Source organism: Polistes fuscatus, unplaced genomic scaffold (genome assembly GCF_010416935.1).
Source record: "Polistes fuscatus isolate 324 unplaced genomic scaffold, CU_Pfus_HIC Scaffold5, whole genome shotgun sequence".
Lineage (NCBI taxonomy): Eukaryota > Metazoa > Arthropoda > Insecta > Hymenoptera > Vespidae > Polistes > Polistes fuscatus.
This window is the reverse complement of record NW_025113129.1, coordinates 6,436,781-6,453,836: the sequence shown is the minus strand read 5'-3', so window position 1 is coordinate 6,453,836 and position 17,056 is coordinate 6,436,781.

Sequence of the window (17,056 nt, the reverse complement as noted above, 5' to 3'; positions counted from 1 at the left end):
CGAACTACGGCAATCAGATTAGCTTACTTTAAGAGAGAGAGGCAGAGAGAGAGGCAGGGAGAGAGAGAGAGAGAGAAAGAAGCTTTTCTTTATGCTTTCACTTGTCGTCTTTCTCTTCTTCCTTTCGCTATTAGTTTATAGTCAATCGATAACTATAGGATCAACAACCTCATTATCAAATATTCTAACTAATCCTAATCATTTACGGGATGTCTGTGTCTTGTTATTCCCATGAGTATATCGTATCATATGAACATAATATCGATCGATTAAGTCTGATCTTATCTACTCAATATGCACATGCATAGGTATGTAGTAGGTAAGTACTCGTTCTATTTTCTCAGTTTTATTATTTAAACCATATCTCGTTTCAAACATATATATTAAAGCAGCTCTGTTTAACTTCTCTTACATTAGTCAAGTTCCACTTTTCATCTAATTCAAAACGAAAAAATGAAAAAATAATACAATAAGTTTTTAAATGATAACAAAAAGAAGATCTCCTTGTGATTTGAAGAAGCCTTTTAAATAATTAACAAATAATGAATTGTTAATAAAAATCCGTTTAAATAATAATAAACTTTTTGACAATTAATCAGCCGTCTATAAAAAAATCCATTTTTGATTTAAATAATAAACCAACAGGAAACGATGAGGAAAAGATAGCTCAATTTGGTGAACAAACGATAATAATTAATAATGAATAATTATAAATAATTCATCTTAAATCGTAGAAATAATAAAACGAATAATATTCGAAGAAATATACATCAAATCTGATTTGTATATTATATAAAACGTTTAATACATATTTTTAAACAGTGCTGTTTTAAAATATAACGGATATGATTAGTTCGTTCGAAAATATGAAATTATAAGAAATTAAAAAATTTAATATTTTGATTAAAGAGATAGAGAGAAAGAGGAGGGACCTCCACCTAACACGATCAAATAAAAATAACGAATAGATGCAACACTCTATCAAACTATTATACGCTAAATTGAATCGCGCTTTGGAATAAAGCTGCCGTGAAAATTGTCCCGAATCAAGCGTGGATACAATGCATAATTCATAGAATACGATGTTACAAGGAAGCCGATAATTGGATATACGAAGGCGGTATTGAATCTTCCTCACAATGCGTCTGGCTTCGATTTTCAATAGTTGCTACTGACAGCTAATACTCCAAAAAGACATGATAATATTTTAAACTAGATCTGCGATCAAATTATATACGAGTTTTGACATTTCATCATATTTTATATTTGTAATCAAGACTTCCAAAGGGTTATCGTTATATTAATGAGATATTAATTCCAAATTGATTTTTAGAAAAGACTTATTTCGCGATAAAATTTAAATTAAAAGGCAGAAATAAGAATAGAGAGAGATTCATATATAGAGAGAGAACAAAAAAATAGCCGAATATTCAGGAAAAATAGGTGCACAAATGGAAGTTGCAAAATTATATCCGGTTGCCTGTGGTTTTCTTTGAGGGGCTACTAAGGATAAAACGTTAATAAACGCAAAAATTCAGTTGGAAGGTCTTGTTCCGTGCAGACGAGGAAAGGGAGAAAAGGGCGCGAAAAATGTGAGAGAAAAAAAAAGAAAAAGAGAGAGAGAGAGAGCAGCAACGACGGCGGAACTCTTCGGAGACGTCACAGCTGTTCTTTTCTTTCTTCCTAATTAAACGAAACCGTAATTTAATGTGCCGAGCATGAAAATGGACAAGAGAGAGCTCGGTTTTGGTGTTCCCGCGACCAAAATTACGATACAAATTAGAGGAACTCGTAATTATTCCTAAAATTTTCTTTCCTCTACGAGTAATCATAATCATCGTCGTCATTATTTTTTGATTTTTTCAAAATATATATATGTATATAATATATTTTTTCATGAAATTGAAATTTATACATTTATACATAATGGTTGTAAATTAGACTAACTTTATTTTTAAATATCTCGATCGAAACTCCGCTAATAAAAATATGCTTTTAAAAAATTTCGAAGGTTTTAAAACTTTCCCATCGATAACAAAACCGCAAACAGGTTCGTTATTACTTTTCAAAGTACAATCGGATAAATCCATGGCCTAGTTTTATCATTTCACGGATTCACAAGCTTCCGCTTTACGCATATATGTATGTATGTATATTCACCTAACGTGTATCTATCTTTCTCTTTATCTATCGGAGCTTTCATAGAAAGCTAGGAAAATCAATATCGAACGATTTATCGAAATTATTCATACGTCATTGATTCCGATGGTATATCGAAAGATAAAGTCGAGTCCTTGCTTTTAACAATTTACGAAGTAACGTGAAAAAGCGAGGTGTCGTGTGTGTGTGACATCATTAGGATTGAGAAAAAAAAAGGGCCTACCTCTTCCTCTCGCTTCTCTCTCTCTGTCCCTATCTGCTGTCTTTTTTTTATCTCCTTCACATTTTTTCATCAACCATCCAACGTAGACGACGCCAGAAAAGAAGAAGAAGAAGAAGAAAAAGATAGAAAAGAAAATATTCTCAACGCGAAATTAAATCATGCCCGGAGGTTATTTTCCCCATGCTTAGAAATCTCTAAGTTCTTTGAAAAATTCTTACAAAAATTCAAAGCGATTTTCTAAACCACATTTCTCTGATAGAGAAAGTTTTTTATACTGTTAAAAAGAAAAAAATTAATAAATATTTTTAATATCACGAAACTCAAATCTCTAATTTATTTAAATGAACGTAAGTAAAATCCGTAAAAACCGCTTGAAATGATTTTAAAAAAAAGAGAAAAAAAATAGAAACGAAAAAAGGAGAGAGGGAGAGAGAGAGAGAGAAAGAGAGAAGAGGGAAAAAAATGTAGAGGAAGATATAGCTACTATAAAGAAGTAGGTGGCAGAAAGCAGCAGCAGCAGTAGCAGCAAAAGGAAGAGCAGTAGTAGAGCAGTAGTAGAGCAGTATCGATTCGGTGGCAGTACATCCGTGTAATCCTGGCTATCCGCGAGTCGACTTTTTATTGCCAGCTCGACTAATTTATCTCCCTAAGCCCCGGCAGCGTCTCATACATAAATCCTACTGACCACTTCTCTGAACCACCGAGCGTTCATGCTAGCGTCTGCTTCTACCCGTTGCTCAGCCAAAATACCAACGATTCCACGATATTAGGAAACCTTCGAGACTTGACCTATGACTAACACTATGATCGATTCTTCCCTTTCGACATATCGATCAACTCTCGAAAAATAATCGAATTTCTCACAAAATGTTTAATGTTTTCATCTAGATTTATATACAAGTACAGAATGTCTATGGAGAAATGCTTTCGTATTTTTTTATTATACAATCCTTATAAAAAATTTTAATTTTCTGTTTTTCTGATGAAACTAAATGAATTTCTTCTTTCACGTTTCTCGACCGTGTATGGTGTTCATTGTCTCCAAAAAGTCGAGTTTGCTTTTTATTTAACGAAAGGACAATCTGAATCTATATCTATACAGTAAAAGAGGGAAAGGGGAAAAAGAGAAGTTTGTACAAGAGAAAATGTTACAAGGTAACGCAGCGAGAAAAAATTCATTTCGTAGTTCGTAACTTCGACGGGAAAAGGGTTCCTTTTTTTTACAAATTTAATATTCCTTTTGTAAAACCTTTTTTGTCGACATATAAAAAAAAAAGAAGTAGAAGATGTATCACAGAGAACAGTTTTTCTTTTCCTTTCGCTTTGAAACAGTTGAAGTAGAGGAAAGTAGCAGGTAGCAATAGCAGTAGTGGTAATAGTAGTTGTAGGTAGAGAAGAAAGAAACGAACCGATAATACCAATAAAAAATTTCTTTCAACCGTAGTTTGCTGTTCTTTTTCGTGACAGTTTCCTGATAAATGAGAAAAATAATCTCTTTCCTCGAGTTTTCTCGCTTATTCCAAACAGTCAAACAATCATCAGTATGGAAGAGATCTTTGAGATCAGTTTGTGAACTTTGTTTCTTCTATAATTTCTATAATTCTCATTAGCTTTTAATAGGATACTCTTGTCTTTTGAAGTAGACAGTACTCTTACTTGGTAGTCCGCTGCTTTCAGTTGTAACGATGACGATGCTGCTGGCTATGCTGGTGGTTGGTGGTGATGGTGGTGGTCATGGTAGCGGTAGCGATGGTGGTGTAGTAGTGGTGTGGCAGTAGTGGTGGCGGTGGTGGTGGCGTTGGATGCATTAAATCTGAATCGGAAGCACACGAGTAAAACGTAATGAGAACATTAGCGGAGTGCCAGGTAGGCTTTTAAGTACCCACAGGCGGCCTTTCTCCTTCCCTAGCCCTTTTCCCTTTTCCCATCACGTGGTGCGGAGGTTCCTTTGCCGTTCTACACTGGACGCTCTCTATTCGTACGATGCGCTTTCTATCTGGCTTAGCGTGTGCCACAACACGTAGGATTTTCCCGAACGTTTTCACCAGTTCAAATCTATATAGCATAAACGTGTAGTATCATCAACGTGCACCGCATACGTTTATATGTATAAACTTCTGCTAGATGGTTAATATTAGTTGGTGAGGTCAGACGTAAAAGCAACCCTAGAATATTTTCGAGAGTCCTTCTCTTGGTCCCATGCGATTTTCCCGTTGAATAAGACAACGTCAACGAAGTATACGTGAAACTTGAGTATACCGCAGCCGCGAGAACTTTAATCTGCTTTATTAATAAAAACTACTTATGTATTTTGACAATGTAAAAATCGCTCGTTCGTTAAAGTCTGCTAATGTCTAAATCATTTGAGTTAGAAAACTCTTGAAATGATTATCTAGCGTTATTAAATCCGACTTTGACAGTGTTTCCTTTCTGATTCCTAGTAAAATAGCAAAAGGATAGAGAATAGAAAAGGATTCGAGCGCGAGCTTGCGACCAACGGAAAGGATAAAATGTTTCTATCGTTAAAGTCGAAGATATGCGTTTAGTAGAAGACTTTAATGTCGAAAGTACTTGGCCGACATCCACCGAGCTTTCTTCTCTTCGCTGAACGTGGTAATCCGAGAAAAGGATGTAATTTCTTTTAAACGGATTTAAAATAATCTTCGCTTGATACGAACCCATGTAGTTTAGGATTTCTCGGAATTTATTTTACTTTATTTAATTTTATTCCTTCGTTCGTCCATCCGATCTAAAAGTATCACACATCTATGTGAAATTTCATAGCTAGCTTTCATACTAGCAACCCCTTGAGATTCGTATTTCTCGATAACGAAAAGAGAAGAGGTTGACTACCGAAATTCTTTGCAACTCGATCGAGCCGTAGCATGACCAGCTAGCTGGTTGGTTGCCTGGCAAAGCTCTGCCATTCGATGCTATAATGATGGATGGAGGGTCTGCCATGGACACAAGGTACGCGTTAAAAAACATCATCCATAAACGACAGCACGAAGAAATATCGGATGGTGTGTGATACTAAACAGCGTCAGACGTATTACACACATAGAGAGAGATAGATAGATAGATAGATAGATAGATAGATAGAGAGAGAGAGAGAGAGAGAGGAAGAATCTAACGGTCGATCAAAATTTTTCAATGTTTTTCTTCGATTTTTCCTTCGAAAAGATCGGAAAGGCAACAGAGAGTCACCGCTATCAAACGTTCAAGTACCTTAGACGACGTTATAAATCGATCTTAGAAACTTTGCATTTATCTATTGGCGTATGCAATAGTCGAGGAGAAAAAGTAGGTACCACCTAGTAAATGTCTATGGGAATACTCGAATCATAATAAAAGTGTTATAATACTTTTGAGAATTCTGAAATTATATTTATCTAAGTCAGAAAAAATCTCTGTAAAAAGACTTGAATATTAGATAAATAGTTATATCTTCTTTCATTCTCTCTCTTTTCAGTCATTTATAGATACTAACTAATAAAATGTTTGTTATATTCTTATTTCACCCAATTAAAGTGATCATATTTTTAAGTAATTTAATTTTCTACGATTAAAAACAAATGAATATTAATCGGAAAAATTGTTATCATTGATCGTGGAATCATATTTAACTCGAATTTATTTAAGCTGCGCCAAAATCTTTTTCCACGTAGATAGGATAACGAAATCTGTAGTCGTCGACATTGTCTTCGAGAGAAGGATATTCTTGATACGGTTCCTTAAAACACCTGCTCGCTTTTCCCGTTCCTCCTAGGTTAGTATAAAGATTGAGAATAGTAGTAAGCTGTAGAATACTACGTACCCTTCCACCCTTATCGCTACTACGTTTCTCGCGAGAGTTGTTTTCTTTTTCTTTTTTTTATTCTTACCAAGCTTCTCCTTTCTTTTTCGTCTATTATAAAACGTTGGACACGCCGAGAAAATCGTTTTGCCCAGAGGTTAGAGAGCTTCATTCTAAGTGGCCCTAGCTCGGTTATCTCAGGCAGACTACAGCTTTGCATAACGATTATTGCTTTTTTCCTAGCGAGATTTTAACCGTCAGCACAGTGTCTGTATCTTTCTTCTCTTCCTTACGAAAATACTGAGAGAGAGAGAGAGAGAGAGAGAGAGAAAATAGAGATAGAAAGATAGAACTCTGTCACAGGTGGAGCACGATCTCAAAGGAATTAGTAAGTTAACCACGGTATTATTAAAATGTACTTAGAAAATCAGATAATACGTTGCACCAAGACGATAATTACGAACTGCCAGTACGATAAAGAACTCTTAAAACGAGAACATTTTCTTTCTTTCTCTTTCTCTGCATCGTAATATTTCGTCGTTGCACGCGATCACTTACGAACGTTTTCCTAGGATTTCTATTCAAAGAGTTTCGACGTACGGTTCGAGACGAGAGACTGTCGGTATAGTGATCGATAGTTTCGGTAGCTACTTATTTAGGGATTAAACCGAGAAAAAGGGGGAGAGAAAGAGAGAGAAAGACTACTCGTTCGTCGAGTTCGGGAAAGCGTATCGAATTGGATGAGATATATTTCTGTGATGCAAGTATAATTCATGCCTGTTAGTGCATTGCGTTAGAATAACGTTGCTTTCCGGCATTTATATTATGTATGAGAGAAACCGCATGCCTCTCTCTCTCTCTCTCTCTCTCTTTATATACATAAGTATATATATGTATATGCATATATGTTAAACAACAACAAGGATGACTAAATATCGCGATATTTGATGTAAGTAATGCAAATGTATTCCCGCGAATCGCTGCATTCCGCTTGAATTTCCAAGGATGCGCGCGATGGATAGAAGGAGTTAGGGGAACAGAGAACGATGGAAGGGGAGATGGGGGAAAAGGGAAAGGGGACTCAAGAGAGCGTAGAATGCAATTGCAAATTGAAATACTTGCGAGGCACGTTGACAACGCGGCAAAGCTAGAGAGTTTCACGGATAGATATAAACCGTACACGATGCCGATACGAAGACGACAACGACGACAACGACGACAACGTCGACGACGACGACGACGACGCCGTCGGCATTTCCGAGAATATTAATTCTCCTGGCTTTTCTCGCATCACTCGGATTACGATATCCTTCGCTTCTATCACTAGCATCACCATCACCAACCAGAGCATCGCTAAAGTATCAGCAAGCAACGACAAAGCTGCTTTTTCAAACGAAACTAATTCTCGAAGTATGCGTTCCTTACCTTTGTCTTTTGCGTTTAATATTCCTATCGATTTATCCGATTCGTTCTTCTGAAATTTATTTACGAATGTCTTACGAATGTTTTTCGACTACTTTCTTTGTTTCTCTCTTTCTCTTACATTTTCGAACATATCTACCTATCTATCTATCTATCTATCTATCTATATATCTATCTATCTACCGACCGACCAACCGACCTACCTATCTACCTACATTTGTCACGAACGGTTCGAAACGTTACTCGGTACGCGGCCGATGATCGATTGAACCATTTTTCAAACTCGCAATTTCCTCGAGCAGTAACGTTGTCGTCATCCTCGTCCTCGTTTTCGCCAAGACGGAATATATTTTCCTGCCTTTCGATCGAATATAATATTTGTTATATAAATAATAATAGTAGATGATAATAATAATAATTCTGACAGTTTTGGTAGCCTTATCATAGGAATTATCGTAGGATAATGCTCCTTTAAGCGGAAGCATGCTTCTCTTAGAAATACAATTTCATTAGCAGGACCGTTCGTTTTAACGCGTTAAGCCTTTGAAAATACAATATATACCTACGCGTCGAATCAGAAGGAACTCCTATATATGTATAGAGACTGTGTTTCTCGAGGCAACGTCGACTCTCTCATTATCGAACGTTTGTCTTAGATCTTATTAAGGATGTTTATCTTGAATAGGTACGTTGGTGGTATTATGAGGAAAAATAAGAACCCTCTGAAAATTAGCTTTCTTCTAGAAAAAGCAAAGGAACGCGAGAGAGCAAAATCAAATAAAGAAATCTGCTTTTCTTACTTTTGGAGTGTTACGTCCTAGGCCGTTTTCTTTTTCTTTTATCTGCTAAGCTTAATATTTTTCTCGCCGAAGGCTTATATCAAGTAACCTGATATAATTTTATTATCTAGACTAAAGAAACAGATTACAGATATTTCCCACGCACATGCGGTATTGTTCATAAGTAAAAAGTACGCATAATCTTAAGTAAACATCCTGAAGATTTCGTATTTATTATCATTCTTAAGAAATATAACTATTTGACAAAGGAATGGATATCCGATCTATAGGCATAGACTCATAGGAATTCGTAGACTTGAAGTCGTCTGGACTTTACCCCTAGAAAGTATACTCTTTGTTAATTCTTTAAATCAATGAACCATGTAGGCGTCAATGTAACTATTCAATAAGGAACTAATGTGTTTTATATCCTGCAAACTGATTCGATGCAACGAAATAACTGGTCTAAGAAGTGAGAGTAGGAATAGGTCTATAAAGAAGATCAGGAAGAAAGGACATTCATTGTTATTCATAATTTTCTGTATTTCGATATTTCTGTTTTAGCTAGTAAGTTTGTATTAGTCGGTAAGTCTGTATTCAGTTTTCGATATTAAGTCTGCATTTAGTTTAATTGATAAGTCCGTATTCTGTTGTGTAAAACTAGTGAAACACTTATAAGATTGATCGATAACATAAAAGAATAAATTTAAAGATAAATGAATTTGAGAGTTAGTAAAGTATTATTATTACCCGCAATTAGAATTATTCTATTTGTGTTGATCGAAGCAAAACCAGAGGCTTATTTCACCAACAGCAGAAAAGAGTAAGTATCTTAATTTAATTCTTAACTATCTATCTATCTCTCGTAATAGAATCCCAATAGATTTCATTTTTTATCAACCCTCTTCATCGAGTCTCGCCCCACTCGCCAAGTCACCTACAATTCTTTAGGTCATTTCCTGGTAAAGGCTTTACTGCTTGATCAAAAGCTGATTATATCTTTTATTATACCCCAGGACGTAACAGGAGAAACGATTATTATTAAAATAACATAATTCTCGAAATTAGATTCAAGTAATTAAATAATATAAAAATTGCTAACTAAATGAATAGAAAGAAAAAAAAGCGAGAGCAAAAGAAAGAAAGAAAAAAAAGAAATCTAGGTTAAAGGAACGTTTGATTAAAAACGAAAGATTCGATGTTAAAATGAGAGGAATAACGGGGTCGTATGAGAGCGACAATGCATGGAAAATCGAACCGTCAAAGGGCTGAAATTGTCCGAGAGAAGAGCAGATGAAAAAGTATCACAAAAATTTTCTGATCTCGGCTCGTTCAACATCACGATTTGTTCGAAATGAATTTTCAAAAAAAATACTAGCATAAAATCAGTTTAAGAAATTAAAAGTACATGTAACTCATAAAAAGAGACACAAAGTTAGCGTATCATATTATTCGTTCGTCTACGTTTTGTTTTTCATTTTGATTTCTATGCCTTCATCCCTCCCTCCCTTCCTCCTTCTTATTTTCGATGAGTAAAAAACGCGACTTTTTACCGCGTTCGTTTCTTTTAGTTAAATATTTTTTACTCGCTTTTTTTGACTTTCTATTTTTCCCTACGAGTACGAATAGAGAAAGAAAGATAGAAAGAAAGAAATAAAAAAAAAAGAAGAAAGAATACGACAACCGTCTGAAATCCCTTGCAAAAGAAAGACGTGCATGTCTAGGCCTTTGCGTAAAAGTCAACAGTTTTTCAAGACGATACAAAACGACTTGCCGTTGTGAAATTGAAAGAGCATAAAAAGCGGAAAAAAGGGATAGAAACTTTAAAAAAAAGAAAGAAAAAAATAAAACGACATATGAATGGCGTCTCTCGTTCTTCCGTCGAAAACGAGAAACCACGTGAAAACGTAAAGATGACTCTTGTTTCTTCTTTCCCCTTTCTTTTATTATTATTATTATTATTATTATTATTATTATTATTATTATTATTATTATCATTATCATTATCATTATTATTATCATTATCATTATCATTATTATTATCATTATTATCATTATTATTTCTAAAGATTTTTCTCCATCATTTATATAAATTTTCCTTTCATCTCGATCGAGCGAAATCTTTTCGTAAATTCCCCCCATTTTCAATATTTATATTATATTGGTAATATACATGATACATCTCATTTCTCCTTGATTCTAAAGAACGTGAATGAGAACAAGTAGAAGAACCAAAGGAAGGGTCAAGAGAAGACCAAGCAACACTCTCGGGAACATGTAACTGTAAATAGGAAATATTAAACGGATACCGGCGAATGTAACGAGCAACCGGAGATTAATTTTCAACGATATTAAACTTATTTATCGTTGGCCTCGCTGTAAAAATGATTTAGCGTAAATACACGCGAGAATAAATACCGTAAAATAACCATGCGAGAGAATGGCTATCTCTCTCGTTTCCTCTCTCTCTCTCTCTTTCTATTCCTCTTTCGAAATGGAAATATTCTCCGTTTCTCTCTCTCTTTGCATTCACATCCGCAACTCTGACGCAGTCAATGAAATACACCATGAGTCGTTCCGTAACATTATATGCTTGACCAATTTGTTATAGATATGTAATCAACAGTGCGGTAGTCTATTTAAATAGTACATACACAGACCACAATTGGTAATCACTCTGACCTCAATTCCTCTGTTTATAGGAATCGTTAAAAATAATCTTCTCTTCCTCTCTCTCTTTCTCTCTCTCTCTCTTTCTTTCCCACCCTCTCACGAATTTATTAAATCTATCGAACTATCGAAACGAGAGTTAAATTCGATCGAACTCGTAAATCAACGAATCGCCATCGTTTGCTACCCTTTTTTCTCATTCTCTATCTCCCCGTCCCTTTGTTTTCGTTTCCGTTTGCCGCTATATTCTTTCTATCGGTAAAGCGTACGAATTCTATCATGCTTTGGTTTTTTCCTGAACGACCGGAAGTAGACGAGTAGTAGTAGTATTTCGGTGGGTTGCACTTAAGAGACTCTCGCTTTTGGAGTTTTCGGATCGGTGAGTATGAAGAGAAAAATTGTAAGAGAAGAAGAGAGAGGAATAACGTGAAAAAAGATAGAGAAGGAAAAAAGAAAGAGAAAGAGAGAGGCAAAAAGATAAAGAAAGAAAAGAAAGAAAGAGATCGATCTTCAGCGGCTTGCAGCAACTAGAAATGGATATTACTTAGGTAAGGTAGGTTGCTAGCCTGCTTTCGGCGATGTTAGTAGCCTTTTTTTTCCTCCACCTCCTCCTCATCGTCGTCGTAGTCGTTCTCCTCGTCGCGATGCGATAAGGGAGAACGAAAGGGGAAGAGTTACGAGCGAGTCTCGTGGGGAAGCTTCGATTCCGAGCGATATCGATACGTTAAACTTTAATCCCGAAAGGGGAAGTAAGCGACGCGACGGCAGGGAAAGGCGCTTTCAAAAAGTTTTCTATTATCATCCGTTACATGCTTGTGGTCGAAGATCGAATAAAAACGAGGTGTGAAAGAGGATATATCGATATTATTTTCTTCTCTCTTTCTCTCTCTATCTTAAAATTAATAAAAAAAAAGAATATAGAATAAAAAACTTCCGCGTAACATAAGTTTAGTTTTCGTTCGAGATTTGTGTTCGAGTTTAATATCGAGATAAGAGAATTTTTTTATACGGTCGAACTAAAAAACAATAGTGTAAAAATACGAACATAAAAAAAATCAATAATTTTCACAAACGAATTATCGAGCTTATTTTTATCGATCTCCGACGAATAAAAATCAAAGGAAGAATAAACGGACAGTGTATCATTAGGGTTGACTTTTCTTGTTAAAATTTCATATGAATAGAAATGAAAAGAAGAAGCGAAGGAAGGAAACGAAAGTGACACAGAGAAAAAGAAAGAAAAAAGTCAGGAAAATAGAAAAAATATGTCAGAGATGTGCATGCGTCGAGGTTGGTGTGATCCAAAACGCTTAAGCGTGGTTGAATCCGCCTACCTAGCTAGCTATCTACCTATCTAGCAAGCTACCTGCTGCTACTATACCATCCCACAAGGCATGAAACTTTAAAGAGGATATCGCGGCGAACATGACTTGCGCTCGTGCATTTCTTTTTTCTGTAAAAAAAGAGTCACATTTATCTACCAGAATCACATTTTCAAATGTATTTCTAACGAGTTTGAATGCTTAAAAATAAGATATTACCAGCTTGTTGGTTTTTCTTTTTTGAAAAATTCAATCATTTTTCATGGATAATACGCTTAAAAATTGAATTAACATGATAAAATGAAAATCGCTCAAAAGAATAAATTAAAAATTATAAATCATTGATTCTTTAGATATGCTTAAGAAGATCGAAAACGAGACGTAAAAATGATCATCGAACGAGCAGGAAAATTAGAACGGTCGATGTAACGAACGAACACGAAAGATTTATACGGGCAATTCTTTCTTTCTTCCATTCTTTCATTCTCATGGAATTCTTTTTATGAAGGAGCACCTCTTCGCATGGATCCTTTTGCCTCGTTAACTTTAACCTTCTTTCCATTAGTTTGTCCGATCTATTGCCCCCACCCCCCGTTTTGTTCGTCGAATTGGCAAGTTAGCAGTAACAGTTGAAATAATATTAAAAAGATTATTTCAATTATCAGCTTAAAAGAGAGAAAATGAATAATAGAAAAGAAATCAATCTTTTCAATCTTATTATGTCTAGTAAATGTGATCTCAGCAATTATAGTTAATAAACGACCAATTTAAAGCGTTTAATAAACGTGCATACTCATTCTCTCTCTCTCTTTCTTCTCTCTCTCTGGAGTAACATGAAAATTTCTCCTTGATTTATAGTCAATGATAAATTTTCCAGACTGCAATGTCCACTACTGATCTCCTGACAAGTATTGATGGATCAACGAGTGCATTACGTATCTCGCAGCTCGTAAAACTTTGATATTCCATGTACAATAGTGAACGTTTTAAAACTCGTACTTCTTCTTTTCCTATCTTTTTTTACGCATCATGATTCTCTATAAAAAAAAAAATTAAGAGAAAAAGATAAATGGAGAGAGATTTACACGACGAACGGTTTCTAATTTATCAGATATCATCGGGGAACGTGTTTTTAGTGACCCAAAAAAGGTTTCTCTTTTTTATCTTATTCGATCGTTTAATTGAAATGTTCACAGGGCAACTAACCTTCGAATTTAATTTTATTGTTTTCGAAAACTCTAATTATTCAAGCATACAACTAAATAAAGGAACAATTTTAAACAAATTCTCTTATCGTTACATAATCATTTACGATCACTTCCGATTATTGGATTCTCTAAATGAAACTATGCAACATTGTCGACAATCTAATTTTTTTTCTTTTCTTTTATTTGATTTTTATTTTTTCTATTATTCGTCGTCGCTTTAATTCTAAACGAAAAAAACTTTCGATCGCCTCGGGATTTGCTTGGCAACGAAAGTGCTCTAGGTGGTTAGAGATGTCTGATGTCCTGCCCTCAAATCGAACTTTTCGACGTAAAACTCTAGAAACGTTTTGCTCCTAACCAACGAGAAAATACTATCCCAACGAGAATTTTGTTCGGAAAATTCGTTGAATAAGAATTAGCTAAAACTTCTTTCGATATTCGATAAAGATGTCGGAACGAAAAATACGTCAACAATTAATAAATTAAATTCTATTTTATGAAACATTATTCAACTATTTGCATTTTAACTTTCGATTTTAATTTGTAAAAGAAATAATAGTAAATTTTGATCCGTAAATGTGTATCTACCTATAAAAAATAACTCAAAAGTATAACAGAGAGTTGATAAGTGGGACGCGAACGTTTTACCAAAACGTACAACATGTCGACGATATTTAATAATATTGGACAGGAACGTAGAGGTAATGGACCGTACTGGGATAAAACTAGAACGTACTACTTTCCCCACGTAGGATTAAAGCTAACGGTTTATCGTCTTGGTGATAACGTCGTTCTTGAAATTTACAGGTTGCTGTGTTCATCGAGAGAGAGAGAAAGAGAGAGCGCGAAAGAGGTTCAACCAATATTGCGATAAGTAAAATTATTAGGCATGTAATAAACAGTTATACTTTTATCCAAATTATGGTATCGTCCAGAATATTTCATTAAACCATAAAATAAGAAAAATAGAACGATTGCTTATATCTTTTTTATTAGAACCAAGGATATAACGAAAAGAAAAGTTAGTTACAATGGATCGCACAATGAAAATGATGTCTATAGGTTAAATGAAATGTAATGTCCGGTATTAAGGTAATTCCTTGGGTTTACTCAAACTCAAAGAACACTTTTGGAAAGCGCCTTTCGAGGATTCCTGTGCTTAAGGTTTGGGAAAGTGCCGCGGAACAATAAACTCACTCTCTCGTTTTCTCTCTCTCTCTCTCTCTCTCTCTCTCTACTTTCTCTCCTACCTCTTCTCTCAAAAGCTTACGGTTTGGCTTTCGGACTAGCAGTTATATATAACGCAATGGCAGACTGAGTGTTTTACTCTGTTATCCTCTTATCTTTCACACAACTATTCTCGCGATTGTAGTACCTAGATATCATCATGCTACTTTTCTCGAGAGTACCTACATGCATAATCATATTTTATATCGAGTGTGACATTCGACAACTAAAAAATTTGTCTTATAATACGTTTAAGGAATTATTTACAAAATTATCGTCGTTACACGCTATATATTAAAAAAAAAATGAAAAAAAAAAATAACGGAGATAAAACTTTTGCACAATACGCGATTTATGATTTTTACAAAAAAGAATTGTTTTTTTTTTGAAAAAGAGAGAAAGAGAAAAAGATAGGAGGAAAAACACGTATATTTCTCTTTACGCGTTTTTTGTTCAAGCTTCTGCGTTGTTCCAGCCGTCACGTTGCACACGAGCTTTCGGGCGTCTTAAAGGGGAGCTATCGTAATGCTTTCACAGGGCGCATGCGAACGCACGCGTGACCGCACGTACGTTTATCGTACCACGTACACAAAACAAAGGAGGAAGGAATAAGAGAAGGTAGAAGGAGAAGGACACGTGCAAATGTCGCTCTCGACTGCATTTGCATCTTCAAATCCGCTCTGATCCCCCGCATTTCCGTGGATGCGCGTTGACACGACGTACACCGAATTTGCTCCGAATAAGTAGACAAATACTACCTATGTTTTCGAACGTGTACCAGAACAAGGGATCTCCTGCTGAACCATTTTCTCTCTTCTGCCCCTTCTTTTCTTCCATACTAAATCGCTTAAATTTATACATTTGTATTCTAGTAGTATAAACTCTTCATCTTGCATTCAGAAATTATTGTATGATATATGATGATCCTATGAAACGAAGCTGACCATTAAGTTATCCTACAAGTTCATTTAAAAATTGTTGTATTATTTTTTTCTAATAGTCCTCAAATGAAGTTATATCTATCTATCAAAGATTCATCGATTGAAAAGCTATTTTAAATTAGATCCTATCATGGAATATTATCAGAACAAAAGGAATTCTTTTTCTAGATCTATTTGAAAGAAGCAAAGGATCATTTGTGTCCGTTACAAGAAAAGATTTTTCGCCAGCGATTTCGTCTTTCTCTTCTTTTCTAGTATATGGTGTTTATATAAAACGACCACGTCCCCAGGCAGTATTTCATAAACTCGTAACAGTCTGCCAACTCTCATTGATTGAGCAGATACGGGTTAGAAGCAGCGTGCCGACGAAATAAGCTTCCCTCGACGAGTTTCGTAGCGAGCGAGCAGCTATATTAGTGTGTGCTCTATGTTTCTATGTATCTATGTTCTATGTATCTTTGTGTTTGTGTATAGAAACGCGGAATGCGCAGTTGTGTGGCCGAAGTATATATTTCGATGGTGCGGCACCGCGTCAGCGGAATTTTAAATTCCCTTAAAACTCTGTTCGGTATCGCGGTGTACTGAAATTTCGTCAAATCTTTTGAACGTGTGCTTTAGTACAATGCTTCCTTTTACATTCGCCGATAATTTTTTTTTCACTCCCATTCTCTCTCTCTCTCTCTCTCTCTTTCATTCTACCAGTAGACAGCGCGACATCGACGAATATATATGATATCGATTTTATTCAATATTTTGTCGTACAAATCCTGTGACGAAAATTTCATTGAGTAGTATCATCTAATTCCTTCGATCTTTTTCGTCTGTTATTTCATTTTTATATTTTTTTAAATTTCTATTATACACTAAATAGGATGTAAAATTTATCAAACAATGACCATACGACGGGGCAGCTGAGTCTACGATAGAAGCGATTTAACGGGCGTACGGTGATAAATGCAGGAAAGTGCAGTACCCATATAGCTCCGGGAACAGTAACTCTCTCGTTATATTCACCGTGTGTAGCATTGCTGGTGCCCTAGCCGAGATACATTGTGAGTCATTTCATGACATTATATGGTCCATCGATTCACCGTGTATAATTCACTCGCGAGGCATAGTTAACGGGTGCACATAACCGCGAGTTCCAGTTATTACGTTCGCGATCGTCCGTTTGTTAAAAGCCTACGGGTAGGCGAACTGACGATTGCCATGATAGTTTACAGATTACAGATTTATGAATTAAACTCTCTTTTATTTGATTCAAAATCTATATAATGGAAAATTTTTTGTTTAATATTATATCTCTAG